Genomic DNA, 20367 nt, shown 5'->3' with positions numbered 1-20367 from the left:
TTTTTTTTCCTCAAAAGCCATGTGTGCTTTAAAGGGCTATTGTCACCCCACTAAAGTCATATATTTTTTTTTTGGCTACTTAAATTCCTTATACTGCGATATATCAATATATAATGCTCTTACTCATTTTCGTTCAGTAGTTTCTTCTAAAAACTGACTTTTATAATATGTAAATTACCTCTCTACCAGCAAGTAGGGCGGCTACTTGCTGGTAGCAGCCGCATCCTCCTTTCATAAAGACTCCCCCTCCTCATGTTGATTGACAGGGCCAGCGAACGCGCTCGTCCTCTAACTGGCCTTGTCTGCGTTTTAAATCTCGCGCCTTCGCCGTACCAGTCTTCAATCGGCGCAGGCGCACTGATAGGAGGACGCTCGGTCGGCCGCTCCTTCCTCAGTGCGCCTGCGCCGGGTGTACCTTATTCAGTTCAGTGGCTGCAGTGATACACAGAGATTTTTGGTTGTACAACGGGTATTGCAAGCAAGATCATTGTGTAGCCCCCGCCTTAAAGGGAACCTGTCACCGGGATTTTGGGTATAGAGCTGAGGACATGGTTTGCTAGATGGCCGCTAGCACATCTGCAATACCCAGTCCCCATAGCTCTGTGTGCTTTTATTGTGTAAAAAAAACATTTGATACATATGCAAATTAACCTGAGATGAGTCCTGTCCCTGAGATGAGTCAGGGACAGGACTCATCTCAGGTTTATTTGCATATGTATCAAATAGTTTTTTTTTACACAATAAACCCATAGCAACCCATGTCCTCAGCTCTATACACAAAATACCGGTGACAGGTTCCCTTTAAGTGTGTTGTAGTATCAGCATTGATGTCCTACGGTCACACTGCTGATTTGATGGCAAGGATAGCGCATCATGCAGCTACTTTAGAGTCAGAGATTGAAACCCACAAACCCAGATATAAGTCACAGAGCTCTACTGGGCGCCTATGGCATGCATCTTATACGCACTGAACGCTGTGCCATTCCTCTGAATGGAAGCCACAATGCATATGTGAACAAAACCATAATTATGCATTTAATTACTTTTATTTACTAAATGGAAGAAATGTAGATCACTTTGTAAAAGCTTGGGTTTCAGCCTAATTAAGCCCAGTGTGATTCATTTTTATTGCGCAATAAAACATGAATAAGTCCAAGCCTGGTGGAAGGGGGTGTGATATTTATTATGGGAAATATATTTCCTTTTTACCTCTGTTATAGTTACTTTTTTCATGGATCCTACAACTTTAATAAGCCTGGATTGTAATGCACAGGAGGCACATTAGGGAGATTCCCTTTTACTCAAATGCTGAGAGAAGTGCTATTAAGTTTAACTTTTTATTAGATGATTACCTTTTTACGACCATTTGTCTGAAAAAAATTATATTATTTAAACATTATTTTAAAGGACATCTGTCAGCAGATTTGTCCCTATGACACTGGCTGACCTGTTACATGTGCGCTTTTCAGCAGGAGACGCCTGTGTTGGTGACATGTTCATATGTGTCCGCATTGCTAAGAAAAAGGAAGTTTTAATGTATGCAAATGAGCCTCTTGGAGCAATGGGGGCGTTGTCATTACTCCTATAGGCTCAGCTCTCTCTGCAACTGCCACGCCCTCTTTACTCTGATAGGGCCAGTCATGATGTTTTCACTGCCTGGCTCTGTTAATCAAAGTACAGAGCAGAAAGACAGCAGAGCCTCTAGGTGTAATGGCTACGCCCCCGTTGCTCTTAGAGGTTCATTTGCATATATTAAAACTTCCTTTTTCTCAGCAATGTGGGCACATATGAACATGGGACCAACACAGATGCTTTCCGCTGCCAAGTGCACATGTAACAGGTGCCCCTTAATCTTCAGAGTTTTCCCTATTTTATGTGAACAGATGAGGGGTAAATTTCTTAGGATATTTTCCAAGCAAAATAACAAATCAAAAATGAATTAAGGGTTTCTATACTGGGAGCACTGTGTCCCCTTAAAACAGCTTATTTGTGGGAGCGCCACGAATCAGACCCCCCCACCGATCTGATATTTTTGATGGCCTGTCCTGAGCATAGGCCAACAGTATTCTGATTCCAGAAAATCCCTTAAATATGCAAGGGGACAGTGACAGTCACACATCACCAAGTTTGGCAGAGCTAAACAGAAATGAAACAGGGAGATGGAAAAGAAAACTTAACAAATGTCCCCATTAATGTAAGTTAAGAATGTTTGAAATATAAAAATAAAATGAGAGCCATTACAATATTCTCACTGGTTGAACTGCTTTTACGACCTGTTTATTAATATGTTTGGGGTGGTTGCAATGCAACTGAATTGCAGCGGATCCATTTACTGTGGTCAGCTAATCTCTGATGCAGGCCAAGCTCATTTGGGAAGAAGTTACTGATTGGATCGCTTTCCTTTAAATATTTTTAGTCTGCTGTTCTCATGCTGGTGATAGCGTAAGCTCTGCACGTGTATCCGGTATAGCTCTTGTTTCCTCTGAGTATCCTTTTTGGGTCCTGTTTCTGAGTCTTGTGTTTGCAGTTAGCTTTTTCTTGTTTGCCTCTTGTCACCGGGTCCTGGAGTTCCTCAGTTGTTGTCTTAGGGCTCGTTAAGGCGGATCCGCAAAACACAGATACTGGCCAGCCCTATGATAGAAATGCCTATTCTTGTCTGCCATTGCAGACAAGAATAGGAAATGTTCTAGCTTTTTTTGCGGGGCCACGGGATGGAAGTATGGATGCGGACAGCACACGGTGTCCTGTTTGCATCTTTTGTGGCCCCATTGAAGTGAATAGGTCAACTTCTGAGTCCCTTAGGGTCAGTATTGCAGAGTAGGGTTTCAGTGGTTAGATATGATGGTCAGTGATGTTAATGTTAGGACTTGTGTTCAGGGACAGATCTAGGGAAAGATGCAAGAGGAGTTAGTTAGGGTCAAATGCGTCTGTTCATTTGTCTCTGTTCTTCATAATTCACCTGATCTATTACCTGACCGCCATCATCATCTGTTTGGACCATCATTTGTTATCATCACTATTTGGGTCCTGTCATCTATTGATGAGTAAGTTATCTTGTATTCATGTTAGGGCTGGTTCACATCGTGTTTTTTTTTGTGTCCGTTTGACGTATACGTTAGAATAAAAATGATGCAAAAACACAGAAAACCACGTTTTTGTATCCTGCAGAGACCAGTAAATACGTATAAGTTTTTCTTTTTTTTTTCACAGTGGAACTCTATGGTGAATGGATGCCACTGTATGGTATCTGTCTAAGGCATCTGTTTAACGTATTCCTTTTTTGTGTACCTTACATGGATGGTAAAAATGCAGTGTGAACCCACCCTTACCTGCCAGGGTTGATACGTGCTTCATCATATTATGCTTGCGAACATCCAGTTGTTCTACAATTCAGCCCTGCTGAAAGTCTTGTTGATTTCTGAGTACTGGAAGACACCCGGAAAAGGCGACTGCTATAGGTGAAGTCCAATTCTGCAGTGTTTTTGAAAAAAAATATTGTTACACCTGCCAATACATGAAACGTGGGTACAATCAGGAACATTTGCAAGAGTAAGGTAATGTTCACATTTTAGATCCTTCATTGCACATTCTGTTATTGTTGACAGATAAAATAGTACTGGAAGCAAAACTAGTGATGCCTCAACAGATCGCCTTCAGCCCCCTAGAAATCAATGCAATCCATCGGGATCTGCTGGTGTCCGTCATGCAGAGGATCTGATACAGCATAGTGGCCATCATTTATAGTGAAGATGCCTTAAACTAATGGCCATTAAATATATCCGGAAAAAGGAATGCTTCAACCAGACAACCATTTTATAGTCTATCTCTGCCTAACATACTTACTGTCTGAAATGTTCAAGCTCATTCTGTTGTGTGTTGCGTGTTTCTTAGCCCCAAAGGGGTTGTCTGACTTCAGCAAATGGAATTTATCATGTAGAGAAAGTTACTACAAGGCACTTACTAATGTGATTGTCCATATTGTCTCCTTTGCTGGCTTCATTAAATTTTCCATCACATTATACACTGCTCTTTTCCATGGTTATGACCATCCTACAATCTAGTAGTGGTGGCCGTGCCTGCACGTTATCGGAAAAAGCTCTGGTGGCCAGGACCGCGGGAGTGTGCCTATGCCGCTGCTATTTTCTATAGTGTGCAAGCACGGCCACCGCTGCAGGATTTCAGGGTTGTCGTAACCATGGAAATGAGAAGTGGATAATGAGATGGAAAAATTAATCCAGCCATTAACTGAGTGTCAAGGACCTAACTATTATAGAGTTGAACATGCAAATGACGGTTCTCCTCCAGAAAGAAGAAAACTGTCTTTCTAGTGCCCCCTATAGATGGCTACCCTGTAAGTCAGTATCTGAACAGAATTGCGTGCGGATTTGCGTGTGGAAAATCCCCACTGTAGGTCATGTACATTGTATTCTATGAGAATTTGAAATTCTCATGCACACAATGTGGATTTTTTCTGCGCGGATTTTGACCTATGGTGCGGATTTAAAAATTCGCAGCATGTCAATATATATATTTTTTTTCTGTCCGGATTTTTTCCATTCACTTCAATGGGGAAAGTAAAATCCACATGCGGAAAATGCACATGCAAATTCTCACCAATTGATGCAGATTGACCACACAAATTTCTCTGCGAACACCTGTAGATTTCAGTGCGAATTGTCCACATATAAATCCTGAACGTGTGCATTTACCCCTAAAGAGACTCAAAAAATAACCAAGGGATATTACATGAGATATCATCCAAACTAGAGACATAGGGCCAGATTTATCATTAGCTCAGGTCAGAATAATGGAGTGAAAAAGTCCCAAACGCTAAAACTGCGCACAAATTTGCGACTTTTTTCTGCTTTGCACTATGCTCGCCAGTTTTCTGAAAGTGGCCGTGTTTTCTTATGTAAATGAATCCCTAGACAGATTTACTATTGGGACTATTTAAAAAGTCGCAAAAAAGTCGCAATTTCACTCCAGTGAGGACCATGTTTATCTTATGAGACTTTTTAATAGAACATGCGACTTTTTCATAAAAACGTGCGACTATTTCGTAAAGATGTGCGACTTTTGTAAAGCTGCTTACTGACGGATAAACTGCTACCGTCAAACCACATTTATTACAGTCTTAAAGGGCCGATCATAAATCTGACTTGGCTAAAACTGACTTTAGCCATATGTTAAAGTGGAGTGAGCTGTCAGAGTAATGATAAATCTGGCCCATAGTTCTTGTTTCTTGTCAGTACAGAGGAGGGTGCTGCCTACTCTTTACTGGTGAGAAGCAAGAACCCTGAAGAAGCAGCCTGCAGATGGGTTACTCTGTTTAGCTGATATCCTTTTGTATGTTTTAAAGGGGTTGTTCAAGTTAAATAAAAACATGGACAACCCCTGTAAATGTGGTAAAATAGCAAATGAATGGACATTATTATTTATTTTAAAGGGCCATTAATTCCATAGCGTTGTACATCAAGATAAGGTTACACATACATGATATAAAAAATACAAATACAATAAACATATGAGACTATTAACAAAGTGATACGGAAGCGGAGAGGGCCCTGGCCACAAGAGCTTACAATCTACAAGGGAGAGGGGAGGACACAGTAGGTGAGGGCAAAAGCTTTCTCATCCGGCAGTGTGGTGGCAGCATGCTTATTGCAGGTGGTAGGCTTTCCTGAAGAGGTGGGTTTTAAGGTTACTTTTGAAGGTTTCGATGTTGCTGGGGTGGTGAGTTCCAGAGTATGGGAGAGGCACATGAGAAATCTTGTAGTCTATAGTGTGAAGAACAGGTGAGAGGAGAACAAGAAGACGGTCCTGTGAGGATCAGAGATTACGTGTGTGGATTTATCGGGAAAGCCCTTCAGAGATGTAAGGATGGGACAGATCAGATCATAGACGGCCATATATGTAGTTGTTAGTATTTTAAACTGAATTTGCTCGTCAATGGGGAGCCAGTGAAGGGATTGGCAGATGGGAGAGGCAAAGGAGAAACGAGAGGAGAGGGGGTTAACTGGGTAGCAGAGTTGAGAATAGATTTGAGAGGAGCAAGAGTGCTCGATGGGAGGCCACAGAGGAGAATGTTGCAGTAGTCCAGGCAGGAGATGATGAGGGCATGGTGAGGAAGGAGAGAATACGAGAGATGTTCTTGATTTGAAAGAGCCAGTTGGAGGTGAGGGTTTGGATGTGTGGCTTGAAGGACAAGACAGAATCAAATATCTCCAGGCATCAGACCTATGAGACTGGGGCAAGCATGGTGCTGTTAACTGTAATGGATCACCCCTTTTCTCCCCTACTTCTTCCAGTGCTGTGCTTGGGTCCTCCTTGCTGCTGTTTGTTTTCCTGGCTGCAGCAGTGACGCTCCATGCACAGAGAAACCAACATTAGTCAGCATATCCTAATAGACAGATGAGTATCGCCATAGCTTAAAATGCTAAATCAAAGAGGGTGCATCAGCACCCTGCATACACAATGATACATGAACATAAATGTATAAACTAATGGTATACTGAATATATAAATTAATGTGAGGTACTTATTTAGTACTGTACATTTTGATCAAAATCATTTGTGCCCATCCACAACAGCAAGGAGACCTCTTTTGGACGGGAACGTACTAAATGCTAACTCTTATGGTGCCACCCGCCATCCAAGGAATTTAGGGAAGGCAAGTTCCATATATAAACTGAACCAACTCTGTATGCTACCTTTCCTGGTGCCAGTGGACCTCCAATTAATACAGGGAGAGAAGACCCCAGCTTTATACTACATTAAATAAAAGCAGCTTTTCAGAAAGATGGGATAGTCAGGAGTGCATGACCAAAATTAAGACAGCCTGCAGTGATGTTCTGTGCACACAGGTCACTACTGCAGCCAATCACTGGCCTCAGTAGCAATGCCGTGTATACTGTTGAGGCCAGTAATTGGTAACAAAGGTGAGTTGTGTGCGCAGAACATCACTGCTGCAGCCAGGAAGATGACGTCAGCAGCAGGAAGGACTGGAGACAATGGAGAGAAAAGCGGTGAGTATTAGTTCTCTTGTTGTTTTACCATCTATGAGGCTGGTTGAGTTTTTGTTTTACTTGGACAACCCCTTCAAGGCCCTCGAATGGGCTAGATACTGACTTACAGGGTTACGTATAGGTGGCGCTAGAGAGACATTTTTCCTCTTTCCAAAGGAGAAATAATTTGCATACATTTGCCAAGGGAGCATTGCCTATAAAAGTCCCTACACTAGCTGCATATCTGCAAGGAGAATCAGTAACTCCGGAGAGCTGCACTTTATTGTAATATTGTGTTGTTCTGGGAGCACATCAGTAAAGGTGGCTACATTTACTTCACGGAAATGTATCACCTACATTTATTTGCTATGTAAAAAAACTAACACTAAGACATACTCTTTGTCTAATATGTTTTTATTTTCTGATTATAGATTTTCATCTTATTCTTTTTTTTTCCACTGTAAATGACTGAGGAGCAATCCATCTTGCCTGAGCTGCTATTAACAGCATTTAGAGATTTGCTTTATAGCAGCCACATGGCGCATAGGAACCTGTACTCTGGAGATGACTCATTGGCTCATGTGGGAGAGCTTTTTAGACATGTTTTGTGACCTGTGCAGAGGTCATTGCGTAGGAAGGGAGAGGAGCTGAGCTGTGACCATCTCCTATTGTGAATATTGTGATCTTGTGTTAGATATATACAGGTTGCAAATGGTGGATCCTGTGCTACGTAATATACAGTAAACATATATATATATATATATATATATATATATATAGTTTATACCTTTCCTTGTACTCCTGCCTGCAATGATAATGAGATGACTACTAAAACGGGATCTTTAAAGAACAGGGAGTTTGATCGTATTATGAGGCTCAGTGGCCAGCCATGAAAATTGCAAGATTTTAGAATTCATTTTTTTAATAGCTAGGAACACGAAACTTAAAAAAAACATCAGCAAATATTCTTTAAAAAAGATGCTAAACATAAAAACTTGATTTAAACAACAGATCATTTTGTGATGGCACATTCCTTATAAGTTGTGGCGATTGGTTTTCTGGCAACTTGGAGTGGCACAGAAGTTCTGCTAAAGGAGAAATTAACGTAGATTCTGAAAAGGTATGTTACACTAATTAAACTATGGATGTGGTTAATGCAGTGGATTTGAGTCGGGTTCACACACCTCCTGACAACTGGCTGTTCGTTCAGTGGTGGTGAAGCGCTACATTGATCTCCTCCACAGTATGAGAATGGGCAGTCGCTACTGCATTCACTCATCCTCATACAGCTGCATTGTCTCTGGGCGGCAGAGTGATGTTTAGACTGTACGATCTGCTCCCGAGAAATGATAAGTTACTTGCCTTCAGGATCGACTGTTTCACCCATTAAACAAGCGTTTTGCTCGTTCATCAGGTGATTGGCTGCACCTTTCGACAGGCAGATTGTCGAGAATGAGCTTTTGTAGGAACATTCGTCCCCGATATTCTGCCTGACAGTCGAGCCATGTAAAGCCGCCATTAGGCTTTACTGAAGACAATGATGCGGTTAGTTGAGATCTTGCTGGAAAGAGAAAACTATTAGGCCCCTTTCACACGAGCGAGTTTTCCGCAGGGGTACAATGCGTGACGTGAACATATGGCACCCGCACTGAATCCTGACCCATTCATTTCAATGGGTCTGTGTACATGAGCGTTGTTTTTCGCGCATCACTTCTGCGTTGCGTGAAAATCGCAGCATGTTCTATATTCTGTGTTTTTCACGCAGCCCTGGCCCCATAGAACGCATGGTGAAACTCATTGCATCCGCAAGTAAGTGCGGGTGCGATGCGTTTTTCACTGATGGTTGTTAATAGATGTTGTTTTTAAATGCATCAAAACGCATTGTATCCGCGCTGAAAAAACTGAACAATTCAACGCAATGGTAGACCAAACTGATTGAACTTGTTTGCAAAATGGTGCGAATTTCCCTGAATGCACCCTGAACGCATCCGGACCTAATCCGTCACTCTCATGTGAAAGTGGCCTTACAGACCACCCTATGTTTCAGCCTTTCAACCCCTTCTGTAAAAGTGGACAATTTAGGCCTCTTTCACACCAGTGTGACGGATTGGCTCCGGATGCGTTTAGTAAAACTCGAACCATTTTGCAGGCAAGTTCAGTCAGTTTTATCTGCGATTGCGTTGAGTTGTTCAGATTTTTCCGTGTGGGTGCAATGCGATTTGATGCGTTTTTCACTGAAGGTTTACAAACAACATCTCCTAACAACCATCAGTGAAAAACGCATCGCATGTGGACTTGCTTCCGGATGCAATGCGTTTTTCACTGAAGCCCCATTCCCTTCTATGGGGCCAGGGCTGCGTGGAAAACGCAGAATATAGAACATGCTGCGTTTTTCACGCAACACAGAACTGATGCGTGAAAAAAAACGCTCATGTACACAGACCCATTGAAATGAATGGGTCCGGATTCAGTGCGGGTGCTATGCGTTCACATCACGCATTGCACCCGCGCGGAAAACTCGCTCGTGTGAAAGGGGCCTAATAGTTTTCTCTTTCTATGCCAGCAAGATCTCAACTAACCGCATCATTGTCTTCAGTAAAGCCTAATGACTCGTGTGAAAGGGGCCTTAAAGCGTGATGTAATTAGCAATAGTGAAACAGAAACAGCATAAAATATAAAACTTTCTGACCGATTGAATTTTTTTCAACAGTAATATTGTGGAGGAGTATTATGACCACTTTTGCTTATTACTCACAAAGCAGTAGTAATGAAAATATGCAGCTAATTACTGTTCTGGTTGAACTTTCCTAGCTTTCCTAATGCTGTAATTTCTTATGGTATGGTTTTATTACAGCATGTTACAGTCTGAATGCAAATTCCTGACCCTTACAGCTTTTAGTGTATACAAATGGAATGGCTAATAAAAAGTATACAAAACAGGTCCACAAAACAAACATTTCCAAGATCTAGGTGTGGTATGCTTAGATCTCGGAAATGAAGTTCTTCTTTCTATAGTGTTTATACTGTACTTGTATCAGAATTGTATGTCTCAAAAGGGGTTGTCCATTTTATTTTATTTTTAAATCTACCTCCCCCCCAGCTAGGGGGAACTGTGGAGAAATCCAAACCCACCTGGCCCCTGCCGCTTGGTTCCAGCTCCGTGGCTGTCTTTACTGGACTTTTGGTCCCTGTCTGTCAACTTCCTGCACAGAGGAGGTCATGTCCCCCACTGCAGCCATTGATTGGTCTCAGCTGTGACATGTCCATAGTGGACACGGGGACACATCACTGCTGAGGCCATTCATTGACTGCAGCGGCGCACGTGACCTTGTCCATCTTGAAATTTACCAACGGGGGCTGAAAGTCCAGTGCAGCCAGCCCTGGAGCTGGGACCGAACATTGGGAACCAAGTAAATCTGGATTTTTTTTCACGAGTCCCTATGGCTAGACTGCTGGAAAACCCCTTTAATTGTTTCGTTTTATCCAGAATTGCGTTCTCTTCTGCTCTCAGATGTAAAACATGAGAATAAAAAGAGTGATAACCATTCCCCATAAGCTTTCCAGCATGGTCACCCGCTGGCTCGCACACAGAGCTTGCAAAAATGATTTATTATGGAGTCAAATGACTCTCTAATGAGTAATTACAATGGAAGACTCTGGAGTTTCCTCTATAATCTTTCAACCTATGTACCTGTTTTGGGAATGCTTTCTGTGAACAAAGTGATTTCCTTTATAGGATGTCATTCAGATATAGTCATATAATATGTAACACTCAAAAAGTAAATGCAATGGTAATATAAACCAACTGCACATCATATAACAAACAGTAGAGGTAATACTTGCATATACAGTGCTGTTAGAACTGGTGGAGAGAGCAGCTGCTGCCATACCTGCCTAACACATCTTGATAGACCTGTAAGACACTTTTCTGTACCTCTTGGTTACTTTACTTTAGTATTTTACGCTAAAATTGCACACATGAATACGTTGACACATTTTATGGCTTCCATTAGCTATGCCCCCTTTTCTAGTCCCCAAAACATCAGAACATCGGCATACACACCCGTTTGCTATTGTAAACCTGCCCTAACGTCAGTACTCTGAATTGTTGATATCCTCCCGGATCTCCCCTGTAACTTGGCATTTCCAGTTTATGCTGTAAATTATTGGTAGTAAGAAATTATTGAATGACGGGTTCAGTGGAAGCCAGCAAATTGTTTTCATGCAGAATAATAACTCAGTTCCAAATATTATTCTGAATGTGTCCACTGACCTCATAACCCACTTTAATTGAGACACGTTAAATAGTATGAATGCACATAAAGTCATGACAGTTATTATCCGCTATGTGATCAACCCGTATTTTAAATATGTGTGAATTGCCCTCTCAGTGACCTTCTCCTGTCTCTACTCTAATCGCCTCCTCCCACTCTTAGATACAGGACTTCTCTTACAGTGGTATGCACTGGTCAAAATTACTGCTACTCTGAACAGATAAGCAAGTTGAATATTAAATGATCTCCAAAAGGCAAGTTAAAGGGGTTCTGCAGTTTGTTTTAACTGATGATCTATCCTCTGGATAGATCATCAGCATCTAATCGGCGGCGGTCCGACAACCGGGACCCCCGCCGATCAGCTGTTTGAGAAGGCAGCGGCACTCCAGCAGCACCGCGGCCTTCTCACTCTTTACCGCTGGCCCAGTGACGTCACGACTAGTATCAACTAGCGTGGGCGGGGCTAAGCTCTATTAAAGTGAACAGAGCTTAGCCCCGCCCACGCTAGTTGATACTAGTCGTGACGTCACTGGGCCAGCGGTAAACAGTGAGAAGGCCGCAACGCTGCTATAGCGCCAATGCCTTCTCAAACAGCTGATCGGCAGGCGTCCCGGGTGTCGGACCCCCGCCGATCAGATGCTGATGATCTATCCAGAGGACAGAGCATCAGCTAAAACAAACTGCAGAACCACTTTAAAGATGAAACACACTTTTCAACATTTTAAGCAATATCAGTTATGATTTTGGTTTTGTACAGGAAAAATTAAACAAGTACCTTGCAAAGGTATGGGTACTCAGGGAGATTTGAGCCCTCAGATAACTTTGACCGATGCTCCAGGCCTTAAAGGGTTTCTATCACTTCGTTTCACCTATTTAGCTTTCAGACACTAGCGATCCGCTAGTGTCTGCTTTATCTAACCATCCTAATATAAGAGCTTATTGTCCTGCCGTTTAGCTAAAAAAATAACTTATATAGATATGCAAATGAGCCTCTAGGTGCTATGGGGGCGTGATTAGCACCTAGAGGCTCCGTCTACCTTAACAAACTGCCGCCGCCCAGCGCGTCCCTCCAGCCCGCCCATCTCCTCCGGAATGCGATGCTCCTCGTATTCGGCGCATGCGCAGTGAATGTCTGATCGCTTCCCTGCTCAGACATCTCCACTGCGCCTGCGCCGATGACGTCATAGTGCTCCGAGGAACAGGCGCAGTGGAGATGTCTGAGCAGGGAAGCGATCAGACATTCACTGCGCATGCGCAGAACAGAGACGCGCACGGAGAGGATCGCTTCAGCTGGAGATGGGCGGGCTGGAGGGACGCGCTGGGCGGCGGCAGTTTGTTAAGGTAGACGGAGCCTCTAGGTGCTAATCACGCCCCCATAGCACCTAGAGGCTCATTTGCATATCTATATAAGTTATTTTTTTAGCTAAACGGCAGGACAATAAGCTCTTATATTAGGATGGTTAGATAAAGCAGACACTAGCGGATCGCTAGTGTCTGAAAGCTAAATAGGTGAAACAAAGTGATAGAAACCCTTTAAAGAGCCTTTTAAGGCTTGTTCACAATCACCATTAGGAAAGGCAAGGGTGATGCAAATTTCAAAGCTTTATAAATACCCAGACTTCCATAACCTTGTCCCCAAAAAACAGCAGCCATGGGTTCTTCTAAGCAACTGCCTAACACTGAAAATAGAAATGGTTGAGGCTCACAGGAGAAGCCTATAAGAAGATAGCAAAGCGTTTTCAGGTTTAAAGGGGTTGTCCGCAGTGGCGTAGCTAGAAATGAATGGGCCCCACAGCAAATTTTTTAATGCCCCAACCCCCCACAAGCAACTTATTTGCAACCCCCACTTCTGTGGCTAGTCAAAATCGCTTTCTTAGACCAGGCCCAGCAGTCGCTCTGTCCGTTTCCTACAGTGTCTCTGTATATAATGTCTTTTTTATAATATTGTTGAGGGGGTCCTGACAATAACATTTTTTAGCCCTCATCCTGGGTGGGCCCATTCTGAGCTCGGGCCCCAAAGCAGCCGCTTCCCTTGCTTCCCCTATAGCTACTCCCCTGGTTGTCCAGGTTCAGATCTGAACCCGGACATACCCATATTTTAACCCCCCCTGATGTTTGCATTGGGATTTTTTTTATTTACAATAATACACTGCTGGGTAGAAGCCTCAGCCTGGCAGCCCTAAAGAGAGCCTGGTACGTCACTGGATCTCCTGAAAATGCCTTTCGATTTAGCGCAGGGCAAAGGAGAGCATCAAATGCTCTGATGCTCTTGTCAGGGGGCTGCCTGGGTAAAAATATGGCTATGTCCAGGTTCACCTCTGAACCCAGACAACCCCTTTAAGAAATGGCAGTTAGCAGGAACAGTGGAGGTCAAGAGAAGGTCTGGTAGACCAAGAAAAATTTCTGAGACAGCGGCCTGTAGGATTAATGTGTGTCCAATATTATATGTGCTGTGATTTTATTTATTATTTATATCAATAAAAATGTATTGCTTTATTCTTTCACAGGGTGTATTTATTCATGTTATTTTAGAAGTTTTTAGTTTAGCTTATACACCTTATCTGATTGGTTTCAACAGTGAGCCCAGCATGTTTAGTGTTTCAAGCTGTTATACTTGCCAAAGGGGGTGCTACTAAGTACTAACCATGCAGGGTGCCCAAAGTTTTGCTTCAGGACCTTTTCCTTTTTTGTTATTTTCTAAATATGAAAGATCAAAATAAATAAAAATAGTTTTTGCTTAAAATACAAAGGGAATGTGGCATCTTTATGCCTTTTTGGGAGATCATTTAATTTTTAACTTGTTTAAATGATCACAGTATTAGTAATTTGGACCAGGGGTGCCCACATTTTGGCATGCCACTGTAGATCTCTCTTCTTCTATGGAATCTCCGTGCTTTTTCCTTCTCCAGCAATGCAATCTCTTAACCCCTTAACGACTACCAGTGCACCTTTTTGCTGCATCCATTAAGGGACCTTATTATAGAAAAAGTCCTTTACAAGTGTCCTATGCTGCCCTTGTGCAAGTTATTAGAGATTCCTATGATCCCAGCTATGTAAACCTTTGTTCACCACAGTCAAGAGTGAGTAGGCTCCCTCCTTTAATCGGGTCAACAGGTTTCCCAGTTTAAAGACATTCGGACCCCTGTGTAGTCAGCCATAGGGACTGGGTTGTCTGTTCCCTAAGCCTAGGCAATACTAATGGTATGTTCAAACAGAATGTGAATTACATCATAAAAATCCACCACCGATCCACAACAAAATCTGCTCCAAATGTTGCCCTAACAACTCTGGAGCAGATTTACTAAGTCTGTAGATTACATTAATTTAGACAGGCTGCCTAGACCTGTACCAGGATTATCACAGGGGCTCAGGCTGGATGATATATCTGGTGCAGGAATAGACACTGTTATAAATAACTGTTAATCCCCTATTCGTTGGCTTACGTAGAGACAGAATTTTATACCAAAACTGTGGCGCATTTTTTTGCCAAAAGGTTATATCATAGGCTATGCCCCTTCCCACAAATCCACATCCCTTTCCACTAAACCCCACCCAAGTGATTCCGAAAATTGGAAAAACCATAGTTCACCAATTTGCGCCAGAATTGTGCCAATTTGTGCCACTTTTTAGACAGTCTAGGGACATTAGTAAGTCTGGATCACTGTGCAACAGTGGCATAGATCATAATGTATTACATTACAACAGTATGCTAATACTTAGATGTTTAAAATAAATATGTATAATAGTATCATTTAATCAGATAATGTAATAAAAATATAATAAAACAATAACAAAAAAGGAACATTTTTTTGTGCTTATTTAAAAAAAAACTGATGGTGGCCCACGAAAAAGTAGCCCGCCTCCAATATCTCCAAATCAAGCTGCCTAATAGTAAATCTGTCTTAGTTGTCCATAGCAACCAATCAGAGCTCAGCTTTCATTTTTTTCAGAGCCCTGTAGTAACTGAAAGCTGAGCTCTGATCTGGTTGCTTTTGGCAACTAAGACTGATTTATTATTCAGTTTGATAAAAGGGGCCTATTGTGTCAAAAAGATGGTGTTCTCCCTGGAACAGCGAATAGCGATTGTGGAAGACTATGTGCGAAGCAGATCGATTAAGGAAACGCAAGAGACCTTTGCCAACAAGTACCCAGGAACAAAACCAGCTAAACATTGTACTCAGAGTCTGGTTCGGAAATGGCATCAAACTGGCTCTGTTGCAAACATGAAGAAACCGAGGCCTCCATAGGTCAGGACAGCTGAAGTTGTGCAAGAATTTCAACAGCGGGTTGCAAGTAGCCCCCAAAAATCAACTTGAAGACCGTCTCAGCAAGTTGGTGTATCACGATTGACGTGTCAGCGAGGGCTGAAATCTCTGGACCTGAAACCGTACCGAATAACGTGTGTGCAGGAAATGACTGGACTTGGTTGTTGACTATGATTGCTGACAGACATTTGGACCCGTTGCTGTACTTCATGATGGACATTTATCAGGTCCCAGGATATGAGGTACTGGTTGGCTGAAAATCCTCATTTGACTCCTGAAACACCACTTAGCCATACCCACAGCTGTCCATGTGAATTCCCATGTTCTTATTTTGTAGTACTCTTTGTCCTAGAGCTCATGCACATGAACATATGTTTTTTTCCGCATCCAATACGCATTTTGTGCAGGTCGGATGCAGACCCATTAACTTCAGTGGGGCCGTAAAACATGCAGGAAGCACACCGTCAGCATCTGTATGTCCACTTCATGGCACCCACAAAAAGGTGGAACATGTCCTATTCTTGTCCGTTTTACAGACAAGGATAGGACTGCTCCATTGAGGCCAGGACGTTCTGTTCCGCAAAATGTGGACCGCAAAACACAGTGCGGACGTGTGCATGAGCCCTTAGCTGTAAACAACCTGAGCTCTCATTTTAAAGGTCGCTGGATAAGCTCAGGCACACAATCCCTGTCTGCTACTGCAATCCTGTGAGCCGTTCTTTGCTAGATTACCTTATGCACTGGATCATGAATTCTATTTCAATAAAGAGATTGGAGGACATTTATCATTTACCTACGCCAGCTTTTTGGCCTCAAAAAGTCAAATTATGGCACACAATACACTTGCACAAAACGTAAGCTTTTGAACTTTTCCAAAAAGTGCCCAGAGGAGTGAGGGGAGTAGGTGGTGTGGGGCTAGGCATAGCTGACCGGGCATGTGTATTATAATTTACAGTTTCTTTGGTGTAGACAGTATACCTAAAATCAACACCAGCATCCTTGCGGTCATAGATTTCACTTCTGGCGTATGAACCTGCACAGATGCGCTAGAAGGGGATCGATTCAGGGGATTGAGTGTAAAACAAGTGTGCCCCATTATTTCTAAGGCAATTTGATGCAAGTTATCCAAATTAACATCTTATAGGGGAAAAACAGATGCATTTTCGCAGGCATAAGTAATTGGCCGCTGTCACTCTAGCAGTCCCAGACTGTCCATGTATTTCATTGGTCACCAGTCATTTGCATGTTTCCTGCAGTGTTTTTAAGGTCCAATCCACGACTATCAGCCGGTCAGGGTACATTCACACTAGCGTTTTTGTTTTCCGGTATTGAGTTCCGTTGATAGGGGCTCAATACCAGAAAAAAACTGATCAGTTTTATCCTAATGCATTCTGAATGGAAAATATTCCATTCAGGATGCATCAGTTCAGTCCCTTTTCCGTTTTTTGGACGGAGAAAATACTGCAGCATGCTGCAGTTTTATCTCCGGCCAAAAATACTGAACACTTGCCGGAATGCCGGAACACTTAATGCCGGATCCAGCACTAATAGACTTCAATGTAAATTAATGCCGGATCCGGCATTAAGTGTTCCAGCAAAACATATCCGGCTTTTCCGTCTGCGCATGCCTAGACCTTTAAAAATGCAAAAAAATCTGCATCCGGATCCGTCTGACCAATGCCATCAGTTTGCGTCCGGATTGCCGGATCCGGCAGGCAGTTACGGCGACGGAACTGCCTGCCGGAATCCTCTGCCGCAAGTGTGAAAGTACCCTTACTGGGCTGACTATAGTATAAAAGGGGTTTTCATAGTTAGGCCTCCTTCACGCTTCAGTGAATCTCTGAGTCTCCACAGACAGCACATGTACTTGCTTGACTTTAATGTGTGTATTCACATATCCATGGTGACACCACGGAAGCATGCCCTAATTTTGTCATGACAGATCCTTCACACACGTTATAGTCTATGGTCTGTGAAAATCATAGACGCAACATAGATGCCATCCGTGTTTGATCCGTGGTTTTCATGGATTGTTGCTAGGAGATGCTCTGTAAATTGACTTTCAGCCTAGCAGTGTCCGTGGAGTACAGATGACACTTGAAGGGCAAAAAATGGATACATGGACTAACCAGGGATTCTTCATAGACATCTTTACAAATGAACTACTGACCATCTCGTCACAGATGTCATCTTGGACATGGACGTGTGAATGAGGCCTAAGTGTGTCAAATCCACTTAGGAATAACATGAATTGCATTTCTCCAGATGTCCAAAAATGTTCTCTTTTGTCTTAAAAACTTTCCACATAGTCTTTCCAGGCGACTCGGTCTTCTCTTAATTTTCACATGTCCAAATCATGTCCAAGACAATTATTCTTGTCAAGCTACCAAGTCATTGCTTTCCTTGACATTCATGTTTTTCTTAATCAGCATCCCCAAGGCCTGCATGATTATTCAGAGACTTCATTGTGTTTTCTTTCCCACTTTTTTTTTGTCTTTTCATAAAGAGCCAGTAAAACAGCCTACCCCAGTTCTGTGGTTTAATTCTTAGGATACTGGAGGGTTTTTTTGCGTTTTCATTTCTCTTCCCTATCTTCCTTGAGCCATAACTTTTTTATATTTCTATTCACATAGCTGTATGAGGGCTTATTTTTTTGCGGGAGAAGTTATACTTTCTAATGCCACCATTAATTATGGCATACAATGTAGTCAGAAGCAGTAAAAATTCCAAATGGGGTGGAATGGGAAAAAAACGCAATTCCTCCACCATTTTACGGGTTTTATTCCCACAGCGTTCCGTTTACGGCAAAACTGACCCATGCCCTTCATTCTCTTGGTCAGTACAATTACAACGATACCCCATATGTTTAGGTTTTTTATGTCTAAATAGTGTAAAAAAAAAAATTTACTTTGGAAAAAAATTTTTTTTTTACATCACCATATTCTGACCACCATAACTTTTTATAGTTCTATCTACTGAGCTGTGTGGGGGGCTCATTTTTTTGCGGGACAATCTGTAGTTTTTATTGATACCATTTTGGGGTGTGAGTTTTTCATTACATTTTTAGGGGTAAGAGAAGCAATGAAAAAATGGCAAATTGGCCATTTTGACCCTTTTTTTCTGTTACGCCGTTTGCCCTATTGGAAAAATATTTTAAATGTACGGGCGTTTTCGGTCATGGTGATACCAATGATGTTTATATTTTTGGTTATTTAGGTATTTATTTTTTATTATACGGAAACTTAAATTTCTTGAATTTTTTATATATTTTAAAACAGGTGTTTTTTTTACTTTTTTGTAATGATTTTGAAGCTCGTATTTGAGCATACAAAATGCATTTTTTAATTTTGAACAATCATGGATTTTTAAAATGCATTTATTACTGACTATTGCTCATTTCCTATGCTGCTCTTCCACCTGATGGCCAAAATAAGAATTGCAGCTTAAATGCCCTCAGACTCTTCAGCAAGGCTGAGCGCATTTAAATCAATTACCAACATCCTCATTGGCCACAGAGGTTTTTGACCCTTTAGATGCTGTGATCTCACTTAAACACGGTATCTAAAGGCTTTAATTAGCCGCGGGTCTCTGCTGTTTGAAACAGCACAGACCTGCCGGTCATGCGAGCGGGCGCCATGTTTGCCTATCGCTCGCGCTGGTAGCGAAAGGGTTAAGGGCCCTTTATACAGGCTGAGAATCGCACAGATTATGGTTAATGAGCGTTCATAGTAACACTTGTTACCGGTGATCGGGCAGTGTAAATGTTCCACCGATTACCCAATGAACGAGGGTTCGTTATCCGATAGCCTGTTCGCATGCAAAAATGATCGGTTACTAGCAGAAGATCGTTCTGTGTAAACACGATCTGCTGCCGGCAAAGAACGTGTCAGTATAGGGAAGAGCAATGGCATTAGCGATTGCTCTTCCCCATACTCTGGAGGAGATCGCTGCATGTAAATACAGCGGTCTCCTCCACCAGTGAGCAGCAGACTATCTGCTGAAATATCGTCCTGTGTAAAGGGACCTTTAGACATCGTTACATGTGAAGTCCCTGTTTCTCGATCACTGGAGCCTTTATTGTTCATACCTAACATTGATTAAATGCATAGGGATGTTATAAATGGCTGCAGTCTGTGGTCCAGAATGCTGAATGCTACAGGATACTGTCCGCCAGCTCTAGGTGACTGCCATGTAGAGCAGGCATTTAGCTAACACTCAGCATGCAGTCTGTTTTCTGCCCGTCACGCCTCCTGTAATGTCTTGCTCCTGCAGACTATACACTTTGCCTGCTCGCTCCCTTCTTTGTGACTAATTAAAGGTGAGAAGTTGTCGCTTCTCAGTTTTCAATGTCTTTCTCACATTAGTATTACCTTGAGTAACACTTTGCGGGCCAGGCACAGCGTCTCTCATGGCTGTTTGCTTCATCTCTTCCTGCTTGCCATCTCCCTCCGTTATTACTTTTTACTCTAATCATATTCTTATCATTAAACATGACTTGCCCGCAGCTTTCATCTCACGTCCACTTTGTTTTTCTCTTCTCACCTTGTCTCCCGCTTACCCCTGAGCCCGTTCCTTGTGTTTCCTGCCTTCCTTAATATATGTGCGGTATCACCAAATCTTTTATTATGTTGCTGTACTCCTTGCCTGTCCCTCCTGTCCTTTTCTTTCTCTCCTCTCTTCTCACACACTGTACTTTGTCCTTGTCATCTCTGTGTAAGTGGCATATGGCAGCTCAGATTAGGGACACAGTGCCATTGCCCTTGGCTTTGCTACCAAACCAGACAGTGCTGGTGACATGTGTCCTGAATCGTCTGCTGGGTCACC

At 42.5% G+C, this 20367-nt stretch overlaps 1 long non-coding RNA gene across 1 annotated transcript in view; it reads right to left on the bottom strand.

Moving 5' to 3' along the window:
• Positions 1–1886: 1886 nt before the first annotated feature.
• Positions 1887–20367, bottom strand: part of LOC120985657 — a 47081-nt gene continuing 28600 nt past the window's right edge. The window contains exons 3-4 of the long non-coding RNA XR_005775566.1: positions 3330–3504; positions 1887–2885 (exon numbers count right to left, since the gene is read on the bottom strand). This is a non-coding gene — a long non-coding RNA (uncharacterized LOC120985657). The remainder of the gene's footprint in view (positions 2886–3329; positions 3505–20367) is intronic.

The sequence above is a fragment of the Bufo bufo genome, chromosome 1, assembly GCF_905171765.1.
Source record: "Bufo bufo chromosome 1, aBufBuf1.1, whole genome shotgun sequence".
NCBI classification, from domain to species: domain Eukaryota; kingdom Metazoa; phylum Chordata; class Amphibia; order Anura; family Bufonidae; genus Bufo; species Bufo bufo.
Note: the sequence above shows the minus strand (reverse complement) of the source record. Positions and strands in the feature narration are given on the sequence as shown.